Genomic DNA, 12,718 nt, shown 5'->3' with positions numbered 1-12,718 from the left:
CCTGCACTTTGTGCACTTTCCCACTGCTAACCAGTGCTAGAGTCCTAAGGCCAACCCAATGAATTCAGGAAACATAGGTAGGGTGAAGGCAAACGGTTTGGAGGGGACCCTGCAGAGAGGACCAAATGCAGCACATATCTACCTTGATTTGAGCTCAGGTTTAAGTTACTGAATCCTTTTTCTTGACCTAACAGGACAGTGATTGAATAATTTATTGTGGACTATCATCCACCCCGATTGATAATTCATTTTCTGACAGGTAGACCGCAGGTTTGTTTCAGTGGTGGGTGTAACTCACAGAGTTCAACTCCTCAGAATTCCGCCGAGTTATCTAAAAACTCTGTGAGCTTCTGTGGGGTTCTGCCTCTAGCGGAATGCCTCCCGGTCATAGTTTGCAATGTCACTCACAGCAAAGCCGGAGTGCGGGCTTCAGTTACAAAAACCTTTGTGCTTGTGCCTCATGAACGGGGCTTTAAGACATACTCAATCATTGCAGAATGCTGTTGCTAGGCAACTATATCAATGCACATCTTCAGAGACGAATACAAGGGCTGGCGCGAATGAACCAATCAGCGCTCTTAGAGTGGTGCACATATTGTAGCAACATTTCAGAGTCTTGAACTCGGCTTTTAAATGGAAAATATTACAAAAATATATGCATTTTTAAATTATGTTTATATTGGAGAATGGACTAAAATGAATTATGTATACTAATATGAAGAATACAGTTTTTCTAAAAACAAATGACAGTCACATAGGGCAGTTCCATTTCGCTTATCTTTCTTCAAGGTGCCAACTCATACCAAAAGGCTGGCATGCCAAGATCAGGCAGAACATTACAGATTTCTACATTTACATACAAAGAGCATGCATGCCTTCAAGCACAATTGTCTGTGCACTGTCATTTTGGGGAAATCTAGTGGGAAATACAGCTTAGTAGCTCAAATGGGTACAGGTTGGCAATTAGTATGTATGTGTAGACCACTCCCCCTCCATCCTATTAAGACTAACAATCCATATATTTACTTTCTGCGTGTCCCATCTAGAGCCTATGGCAAGGTCAATGACTGGCAGCTCCCCATATCCCAGTACACTACAAAATACTCCACCGGAGTAAAGGTTGTGCAGGGGGTACAGCTTATCGGACGGAGACTCCCCCCCCCCCCCCTACGCCCTGAGCCTTAAACTCCATCACGGAGGCTGCAGACTTCTGCATACTGGCGCCCTGATGTGCATGTGTGTGCGGAGGTGGCCCCAGGCTCACTGGAAGAATGACTCCCCCGCCCCCCGCACCCCGACAGCTTACTTATCAGCTGTCACTCCCCTGGAGTTACATGGTGCTGACGGCTAAGGACCGAAGACCAATCATGACCTTACTGCCACAAGGCAGCGTAGTTGCCCGACTTTCTGGCCTCCCCCTCAGCCCACTAGGAGGTCATGTCCTGCGTCCCATACTCTCCACCCAAGCTAATATGTCTGCCATAATGGCCTGATTTCCTCTGTATGAGAGGTGAACCCCGTCTTGTAGAAAAAACTGCTCCCCCCTGATGTGCCTATGTCTTATCGACCTTAATTTAGGGGTCCTGAATAGCTTATCGAACTTGTTGTTGATCCGCTTTACCGCGTGGTTCCACGCCTGCACTGACTCCTCCCCCACCACTGAAACCTAGGGATCATGCGAGACCATGCTATCATATACTTGGGACACCTCTTTGCCAACCACCCCACCTCGGTGAGCAGGTCCTCCACTAGTATGCTCTGCCCTAGCCAAGCTAAGTCGTTACCCCCTAGGTGCAGGATCCAGATCGCGGGTGGTCCCTTACTTTATTTTAAAGTACGGTTCACCAGCTCCCTGAATTACCCCATGCACAGGCCGCCCAGACCCCAAAATACCATATTTGTTCCCAACTAACGTGCCCTGGCCTCGTAGGCACCTGGAAAGAAAGTTTTCAAATGGCGGACATATGAATGCCCCACAAACCAAATTTCCTGTTGTTCCTGGGGCCAAGAGTGAACTTGAGCCATCACCTTCGCTGTTGTTCGTAGCTTGTTGTCTGTCATCCCATTTTTTGACGCAGTGGCCTCCTGTTATCGTGATTGGAGACCAATGCAGGCTTCTCCCCTGAGTCACAGGATGAAGAAACTGCAAGTAAACATGGAGAATAGAACATAGGTAAATGCATTGCCACGCCGGCATGTTAAAAACATGCTGTTTGGGGAAAGGTGGCAGGTTTACCGCTGCCTCTGGGATGTGTGACCTGTATGCCTGCATTTTAAAACGAGACAATGCATAAGCTGCATGATTCAATATACCTGGCGCGTGCTCAGCTTTAAAAAGTACGTTCCATTTCATACACTGTAACACAATCTCCTTCAACAAACGCAGCATCATACTGCACTTAGGAGTTTGGTTATTAATGCATTCCACCACTGCCGTGTTGTCTGACCAGAATACTACGGACTGGTCTCTCAGCCGTTCAGCCCATACGGACAGCACCACTAAGATGGAAAAGAGGTCCAGGAAACTTATGTTACCTATGAGCCCAGAGTCTCCCCACCAACCCGGCCAATGCTGTGCCACCCACTCAGACCCCAGAATAGCACCGAATCCTATGCTACCTGCTGCGTCGGTCATCAGGCCCAATTCCGGACTGGACCTAGGCGACCTGGGCCACACCACCCTACCATTGAAATCACGCAGGAATGCCTTCCAATTGAGCCTGTCCTGCTTGACCTCGCCGGATAGTCTGATGTGGTGATGCTTCTCTCTGAAACCAGACATTGCCTGCGCAATGGTGCGGGAAAATGGAAGAGCCATTGGGATTATGTGTAGTGCAGAATTCAACTGTCCCACTACTTGCTGTAACTGGTGCAACATAACCTTCCCTTATCTAGGCAGTGCTGTAAAGCTACCCTGAAATCATTCACTTTCTCCTCTGGTTACCTAGTCACCCCTTGCACAGAATCCAGCTCAATCCCTAAGAATTTAAACTTTGTGCTTGCACCCGCCGTTTTACTGGGTACCAATGGCATGCCAAACTCTCGCACGAGGGCGCAGAACTTAGATAATGCTGTCCTACATTCCCCGAGCCTGGTGCCCCAAGAAAAGGAAATCATCGAGGTAATGTAGCACCCACTGGTGGCCCGTGTCCCTCCTGAAAACCCACTCCAGAAAGGAGCTACATTTCTCAAAATAGTCACAGGAAACAGAGCACCCCATTGACATGCATTTGTCCTCATAGTACTTCCCTTGGAATCGGAAACCCAGCAGGTAGAAATCTAAAGGGTGTACTGGCAGCAGTCTGAAAGTTGACTCAATGTCAGATTTTGCAAATAAGGCCCCCTGCTCTAAGGACCTGAGCATGTCTACTGCCTGGTCAAAAGATGCATTTTTTACATTGCACAACACGTCTGAAATTGCATCATTCACAGAATTACCCCTTGGAGCAGACAAATTGTGGATTAGCTAGAATTCACCTTACGCTTTCTTTGGAACCACTCCCAGTGGTGAGCATACAAAGGCATCCATTGGGATGTCGTCAAAAGGGCCCGCCACTCTACCCAGTTTTACTACGTCTGAATTTTTGCTGCTGCTTCGCCCTCATTGGACCTAACCGATAGCCAATTTCTACAGTGTGACACCCAATTGTAGTCTTGTGCCAGGATCCTGAAGCCCTCCACAAACCCCTCCCTGATCGTCCTTGCACCTTCAGGGCAGTTGTACATGTTTAACCAGGGGATCATAGCCCCGACCTTAACAGGGGATCTAGCCTTTCGTAGGTGTGCCTCCTCATTCCTGCTTTTTGACCCCTTGATCTCTGGATTTCTTGAAACACTTGGATTTGGGGTGGGACGCGTTATCACAGAAACCACAGGAATGCTTGAACCGACATGTACCTGGTGTTCTACTGCATGTTGTCTTGTTGTAATCAAAATAGGCACCCTTTCTCCCCGTGCCCCCTGATTTTCCTGCGCTGCCCCCGCGTTACCAGCAGGGCCTGCTATAAAGGGCTGAGACCGCCCGCTTTCAGGTGTCTGCCCCCGCATGTTGTCTGATGGGCTTTGGACTAAATGCTTCAAATGAATAAACAGATCGGTCTGGTTCCATCCTAAAGAAAGGTCCTGCGCCTTCGCCCTTCTAAAATCCTTATCATATTCCTTTCACCTAACGCCCCCTTTTGTTGCATGTGCGATGGTGATCCTATTATGGTAACATGCCATTTCAGACCCAACCTCTGGGAAACGCTCCAACATGACTGCCATGTATATAGTGAAACCATGTATACAATTGGCCAAGTTCTCTTCTACCCTGTACTTCAAAATTATGATTGACCACTCTTTGTGATGTGTCCACTGTTTGTTCTTCCTAGCCTCATCCCTTTCTGCCTCGTCAAACAAAAGGGAAAAAATACTCACATATACCCCCTTCCAGATCTTTTCTTTGGTCCCTTGAGATAAATGTCACCTCAACTTTTCCCTAGAGGAACGCATCTCCCCCAAGCCTAAAGGAGGCAATGTCTTACTCGCATCTGCTGGTGCTGATGCATCAGCCGTCTTTTGTGCTCCTTTGTCATTTGGTGTGCTCTCTGTCACCAACACGCCATCACCATCAGTGGCGGGTACCGTGACCGTGGGCGTTGCACCCCCAGCCGGTACTGCCGGACCCCATCCGGCTTCTTTTTAACTACTTCAGCCATTATTTGTCTGGCCCTTTCGATTGCATCGCCTCCGCTGTTGGATGCCCCCGCAGTTTGAGACCAGTTCCCCACCATCTCTAACCACGGGAGTACTGCTGCCAAATTGGACACTAAGTCTGGTTGCTCTGGAGTGGCCCCCCTAGACCCCCACCAAGAGGGATCACTGGGACATGTGCCTTGCCCTCTAGTGGCCTCGCAGGCAATGGAATACATTGCCCGCCATCACCCTGTGCGCTTGGCGTGGGTACCAGTGGTAACAGAATGCACTCCCTCGGACCTCTCTTGGTGGGCTTGAGCCTGTTCCTCTTAGGCAAAGGCGGCAAGTAGGGTTTAGGTGGAATAATAGCTGCCTAGGCCTCCACTCTACTACCTCGGGACCATCTACATTCTCCTGTAACCGATTGAGGGCCTACCTCATGACCTGGACATGCTACATTAATGCCTCCAGCATGACATCAGTGCGCGACGCTTCTCATTCTGCCGCACCTTAGGGGCCATTGTGGATGAAGTATCCTGAATGGGTCTGTTTGCATGTACCCCTACTTAAACCCTGCACACAGCCCGAAATGACCCTAGCAACTCTTACCTGGCAGAAGCAGCAGCCCCAGCCAGCCTGTGCACTCATGCAATGAGAGCCACAACCCACTGGCTAACCCAGTAGGCTCAGGTGAGTCGCCCACCCAAACCCTTTTTTGCTCCCGGAAGCGGTGAAAGTGCTGGCTAGCCGGCACTGCCCACCAGGTCTCCCAACAGGCTCTTCCATTGTCCACCAGCGTCCTTAATGCGCAGAGCAGGAAACTGTCCCGTTCGCTCCTGTTTGTCGACTAGCACTGAAATCTAGGTGAAAATAACAATACTTGTTTCGCAGCGTGTGCCCCAACCTCTACCTAACGCACCAATACAGTGTGCACCCAATGCGCTACAGCCCAAGCCCCTCTTGAATTCAAGCACACACAGACTAGCACCCCTTGGTATCCTGTATTTGACCATTGCTTAAAGGGGTGCTGCCCCCCACCCCCAATGCGTGCCTAGTTTGTTTTATTTGTAAGCACGCACAAATTCAAGCACACACACCTTTGCCCTTTATTTGCTCGCCAAACCCCTTAAATTAGACTGCAAAACTAATGAGCTGCCCCCACCCCTCCCCCGCTCCCCAACCTTCCCTCATGATTGTCAGAGAAACTATGCACACACCAGGCCCACGCAACACGTTAAAAATTCCTAGTGGTACGAGTTCTGCTAATAAAAACCCTTTGGCACTGCAGAAATTTGCGCGGTAGCTGGAGTGCTCTAAAAGTCGCTCGCTCTTCCCCGTGCGGCTACCCCCAACAGCTCGTGCTGCCCCTTTGCTTCTCGTGCGCATCTTTAAACCCGAGCTGATGAGCTCCAAGCTCCTGTTTACCTTTGCCTGACCAAGAGTCAGGATTCGCTGGCTACCCTCAGCTTCGCTCCCTTAAACAGAGGGGTCCAGATGCTGGAATTCAGCTCCTCTCCCGGCATAAAACACACGGCTCCACCATGCAATGAGCTGCTCCGCTTCTTGTTCTCAGCACGCCACTGCTCCTTGGATGAAAACCTGTAAAGTGGAATAAAAAGAAGAAAAAGGGGTTATGGGCCACTGCAGGCCCGGTATCCTACCCTGTGGGGAGCAACAACAAGAGACTGTTCTGCTCCCCATAACCCCCTTTTAAAGGGGGGAGCCCAGGGCAGGCCGGTCTAGACCAGACTGCCTGAACGCAGGCTCAGTGTTTGAACCGGAAGCCCTTTTGTGTAGAAAGAAAGGAGCAGGAAACAAAACGGAGGGCAGAGAACAATGATCAAGGCGACGAGAGGCCGGAAAAAGGGGAGCAGAAGAAGGACAAAGGAAGAACAGAAAGAAGACTAGGAGGAGAGAGCAACGACAAAGAGAAAGAGCGACTGGCAAACTGAGAACAGAGCAGACGGAGAACAAGTGAAGAGCAGAAAGAAAGACGATGGCAGGAAACGACGACCAAGAAAGGGATGCAAAGGGACAAAGAGACTACGTAGAAAGAAGTAGGAAACAGAGACTGGGGAGAAGGGACGACGAGACTGACAATCTCTCTCTCTCTCTCTCTCTCTCTCTCTCTCACTGCAATGGCGAGCTAATGATGTGAGGGTGGTGCCATGGAAGTGATTAGTAGAACTGTATCACAAACTATTGTTTGCAACAAGGGGGAGATGTCATGACCTGACAAACAGACGACGGACAGGACGGACAGGGCAACAGGACAGTAGGGACAGCGGACACTAGGACCCTGTGGGTCGTGAGGGTGGTAACCAGGTCACCGGACACCACATCCGGTCAGGGGACAGGAAGAGGGCATTCTGACTAGGACCATAGACGGGGACAGACGTGCTGAGACCCGCTCTTGTAACAGAAATAAAAGAAGCTGCAATTACATACCTGTGTCCTGTGGTTTATGCGCTGCACGTAAGGACAAACAACACAACACCTCCCCCCTCCTGCTTTCTTTTACGATGTGTTTTGGTTTGGAGTGCAGTGGATGCCTGTGGTTTGGCATGGGACTATGTGGGCTGTATTGAATTATTGGTTGTGGTATGATGTGTAAATTTGTGGTGTGTTTTGGAGGTATGTGGTGTGTTGTGGAATTATGTTCTGTATTTGAAATATGTGGTTTGGTGTGGTATATTTTGTAAATGTGTGGAGATGAATGGTTTGACAAGCAAAATTATGCTTATTGGAAATATGTGTTATGTTGTGGAGTGCATTGATGTGGGTTGCTGGTATGTGGCACAGAGTGCACTTATGTGTGGTGCATTTATATTATATTGAGTAGAGTGTAATTATGTGGAGCTGTGTGGTATTATGTGGAGTGTAATTATGTTGAGTGGTGCAGGACTGTGTGGCATTGAATTATGCTGTGTTGTGTGGAATTATGTGGCATGGTTTGTAGTGGTATTGTGTGGCATGGTGTGGAGTAGTATTTATGGTGTGGAATTATGTGGCATTTTGCAAAGTTATGTTAATTATTTTGTAATTTTGTGTTTTGAAATTGAGTGGAATTATGTGCAGTGAAATTATATGGAGCTGAATTGTGTTGTGTGGAGTGTAATTATATGGGCTGGAGTGGAGGGGATTATGAAATAGTTTATGGTGTTGGTTTGTAATTGTGTGACGAGTGGAATGATGTGGTGCAAACGTGTGTGGCATGTTAGTGTAAGATGTTAAAATGTGTTGTGTGTAGCGGATTTATGTGTCATGGATTTGAAGGTAAGGATGTCTGTGTGATGTTTACCAATGTTTTCAGGGATGTTGGGTGGCCACACATATTCACTTTTCAGAAGCCAACCCTACTAAATTGATGAAATTGTGTTCTATGAAGGTAGTGGAGCCTTCGCGTAATGGAAGTTTTAGCTAGCCACAATTTGGATCACTCTTTGGTAGAAAAAAAATGGTGATTTAAGATTGTATGCAGCAAAAATTAAAAAGGCAGTTGAGGTAACTATCCAAATTGTGGGCAAAGTAAGTAAGAGTTCAAAAACAATTTAACAGTTCACACCACCAGTATGTACATTAGTATCACAGGCCACCAAACAAGACATTGAAGGTAAAAGAAAATCTGTTCCTACTCTGTAATAGCCTTTGGCAGCCTGGTTCATGCAGTCGTCGTGTTTGCCCAGAAGAACGGCTAGCCTCCTCTCGCAGCATACAGGGCAGGCTCCAGGGCGGTGCATCCGGTGCAGCAGCATCTGGCGCTGACCTTGGGGGTGAGGAAGGAGGCATGGTGAGAAATAACAGGGATTTAAAAAGCACCCCGTGCAGAGTTCCTTGTGTGTTGAAGGACTGGGTTCTTTTGGACCCAGCGGTGCCAGGGCACAACACCTGAAACCTTCGTGGGTAACCTGCTCCGGCGTACAAGTCACAGAGACACGGGACACTTCCTTCGGCGTCAAAGAGTCAAGGTTTATTTACTGCAGGGAACACAGAAGTCACAGGAAGTACATCGAGTGTAGTTCGGGGAGACTGCTTCAAATTGGTTCTGTGGATCGCTCCTTTTATACAGTTTTTACCCATAGGCTAACATTGAACACAAAGGTTTACAACTCGGTTCCCACATCTAGCTCCCAGAGGGGTCGCTTTGGTCACTTTGAAATACACAAGGTCCGGAACATAAGTGCGGAAACATTTGGCGGTTCCCAACTGTAAAAACCCATCTTCCCACCATTAGCAGATTCCAATCAGCAATAAAGTAGATCGAAATAGGAACGAAGACAGGTGCAGAGGAAGACGGAGACAGTGGGGAGATCGGAAAGGGTGTAAAAGGGGAGGTATCGGGAACCACGAGATGCAAGCATCAAAGGGACGTGCCTAATGAGATGCACGGCTGAGACAATAAGTCCGTGCGGCAAGATGAGCCTCGGGCGGCGCCACCTGCCTTACAGCAGCAACCCCCTCGTCATAAAGACACTTTCAAAGAACATGTGTCTTCCGCAAATATCTTGGGAGTCCCAGGGTCGCGAAGCGGACAGCGTCCGTTCGCTGGCTACTTGAGGGCAAGAGACAAAATGGATGCCGTATCTAAGATGGAACCCGTGGGTACAGATGAGAAACCCACATAACAAACGAACGGTTTAAGTTAGCACAGCGAAACTGCGCACACTTACTAAACTCGTCATTTGCGGTTCATAGATACCAGACTCGACCATATTCGTGCGAGTCGAAAACACCACTTACAATTGTCACGGAACCTCAGACGCTCCTTTTGCCCTCATGTAGGCAAGCACTAGTCGGAATCATATTCGATATTCATCAGACCATCAAGATGTCGTTGTAGCATAGCTCTGTCCAATCGAGTCCCCTTGGTAACAGATGGTTGTCTCATACACGTCGTAGCACAGAGGCCACATAAGGCAGGACCACACTGCACACAAAGGCAACACGTGAACAGGAACACTACCACAACTCCGATGATCATCAGAATCTTCCAACCCCAAGTCGACATCAGGCCCCAAAACCAACCAAGTAGCGTCCAATCCCCTACATCCACGTGTATGGATTCGGAGATCTTATGCAACTTCGAGATGGCTTGATAGACAGTAGGAGCATTATCTGGAATGAAAATGCAGCAGCTCGAATGGATCACTTTACATACCCCACCGCGATCTGCTAAGACGACATCTAAAACCATACGGTTTTGTAACGTCATAAGTCTCTCCGCCTGAAGTTCTGTGGTGATATTACCAAGGGCACTGGCAGTAACATTAGCTGTCGATTCTACCACTCGAGTCAATTGTCTCAGGTTCCTACTATTAACCATAGGTCCCCAAAACGGGAGGAAACCCTTGAAAAAGTCTCCTGCCTCTTGACCGGCAGTATCCTCTTCGCTAATTATGCCTCGTACAACTCTAGTCTTATGATAATCGGCATCTACAGTGAACGTCGGAGGCAACAGATTTGCAATAAAACATGAGCCCATGAAGTCTGCGGGCAACCATGTGTATGCACGATCATGACAGATAAAGTATGTACCCTTGGCAGCCAGAAACACAGGGGACGGGGACATTGGCAGAACGTAACTTTCAGTGCAAGCACTTGCTCCAAGTGAGGCTTGCGAACCACGACCCACGAGACAAAGATTACCAGTGTGGGGTACGACCCATATTGGAGACGAGCTTTTAAGCTGCTTTTCATTAGTGAGCATACTATATTCCCCTCTACTTAGGACCCTATAGGCTTGTGCCTCCTCTTTAGGGATGAGAAAAGGATCATGGATCTCATCTTCCATATCCTCTATTGCCATCGATAGCAGCCTCTGATACGAGGTAGGACCAGAGCTGGGGGAACGTTGTTCTTGAGTGGGGTGGAAACCCAGTGCGCTTCGAAACATTGTTTGGAATGCTCGAGCTGACCCTTGGGAACTATACGGTAACACCAGATATGGAATTCCCTTACCCGTAGTATGTGGCATCAACCCACACACCCAACAATTAGTAGTGTTAACCACTAACTGATGCTGATGGAGGAGCTGAATAAAGGAATTGTTGCGGAATTCTACACGTCTAGCCTGCTCGTGTTCCGGTAAAATATGAAAGGAATGAGGAGAAGCAATAGAAGTAGTAGAAGTAAGGTTAGGGTAAGGAGTAGGAGTAGGGGTAGCAAGTAAAAAGTAAGACATAGTGTAATACACCCCACCCACCAAAAATGCAGAAGCAGTTAAAAACAATACAAACAATTGGAATATAAAACATTTAGTACGACTAAGTTTCTGCAGTTTGACTCTGTACGCCTGAGCTCCTTCCAAATCATTCAGCTTCGAAAATGCCATTTCCCTACGACCGTCCGCAACGTTTCTTGACGCACTTCGTTCTGTGCAGCAATAGTCAATCCCCAGGAGTTCCTAGGGACCGACGGCCTTTAACCTAGCGTCAAGACCTACTGTCCAGAAGGAAGTACGCGCGCGGCCCTACGGCCCTCAATACACAATATGTATTTATTAGCACAATATTTCTCAGCTGTGGAAGGAAAAAGATACAAGGAAGAAGCTTGATATATGTACAAAAAATTTCAATGGTACAAATGTTCAAAATTGATCAGGGGAAACGAGGATATTGCAGTTATCGATTTCAGCAAAGCAAGAAAAACAATTTTATTTGTCCTTAGTGCGAGAACGCAAAGAATATCGATGTTTCCCGGGACGTGTCTGCTCGTCGAACAAAGGATCCGTTGAGGAGACAGCGTCCTGCTGATCAGTTCGTTGATCTGGTCTTGAGTCTTTTGCTGACAAGTGTTCAACAGTGGCTTTCTGCTGCGCTGAGGGTTCTCCAACAAGCTGTGCGTCGCTAAAAGGTACAAACGCCGGCAATGTCTCTGTTTCTGTTGACGCAATGCCTTTCCTTACCCACGGGTCTGCCGGCAAAGGAATAGGGACTCGTTTACAATGGGTAGCATGTACCCAATTCTTCCGCCCCTCAAGACGAACGGCAGTCCTCGTGGCCAGGAGCACCTGGTAAGGTCCAACAAATCGGGGGTCCAGATTCTTTTTGCGTGAGAAGTTACGGGTAACTACCCAATCTCCGGGCTGGAGTTGGTGGCCTGGACCCTCCGTCTGCGTCGGCAAGGCGTCGTAAACCTGTTGATGAATTAACCTCAGTTTAGCAGTCAAGTCATGTAAGTAGTCAATCAACATCGGGTACTCAAGATCAGAGAATATTCCTGGCCTAGGAACCCCCCACACATTCGCAGGACGGCCGAACACTATTTCATAGGGACTAAGCCCTATTCGGGAGTGTACAGTCGCCCTAGTTGACAGTAATGCTAGAGGCAAAGCGTCAGGCCACGAAAGTCCAGTCGTAGCCTGAATCTTCGCTAGCTTTAGTTTAAGGGTGCCGTTGTACCCTTCAACCAATCCAGCTGACTGGGGATGATTGGCGCTATGGAATTTTTGATTAATTCCAAGGCCCTTACACACACTCTTCATCACACTTCCAACAAACTCACTTCCGTTATCTGACCACACAACTCTAGGCATTCCATACCGAGGAAAGTATTCCTTCAGTAGGATTTTCGCAGTAGACAAAGCAGTATTGTCTTTGAGGGGATAGGCCTCGATCCATCGGGAGAATGCGCAAACCACAACCAAAACATATTTCAGGTTATTGCATCGCTCCATATGGATGAAGTCCAATTGAATCACCTCAAAGGGATACGAAGGAGGAGCAAAACTGCCAGGGGGAGTTGGGGTTCCTTTGCCAGGATTGTACATTATACACACCATACAATTCTTCACCAATCGTTCAGCACACTTTGTAATGCCATCATTCTTCCACACATCAGCCAACAACTTGCAAATGCCTTTCGCGCTAATATGTGCTAACCCATGTGCCATTGTCACAACGGCCAGTACATACGCATCAGGCAACATCCATCTTTTCTGATCCGACAAATCAATCCAGCAACCATTCACATCCAACCTTCCCGTACTTTCTTTCCACTTCGTCTTTTCAGTGTCGGTGGCCTCATTCTGAATTGCTTTCACACT

Source organism: Lissotriton vulgaris, chromosome 5, assembly GCF_964263255.1.
Source record: "Lissotriton vulgaris chromosome 5, aLisVul1.2, whole genome shotgun sequence".
NCBI classification, from domain to species: Eukaryota; Metazoa; Chordata; class Amphibia; order Caudata; family Salamandridae; genus Lissotriton; species Lissotriton vulgaris.
This window is presented reverse-complemented; position numbering follows the sequence as displayed.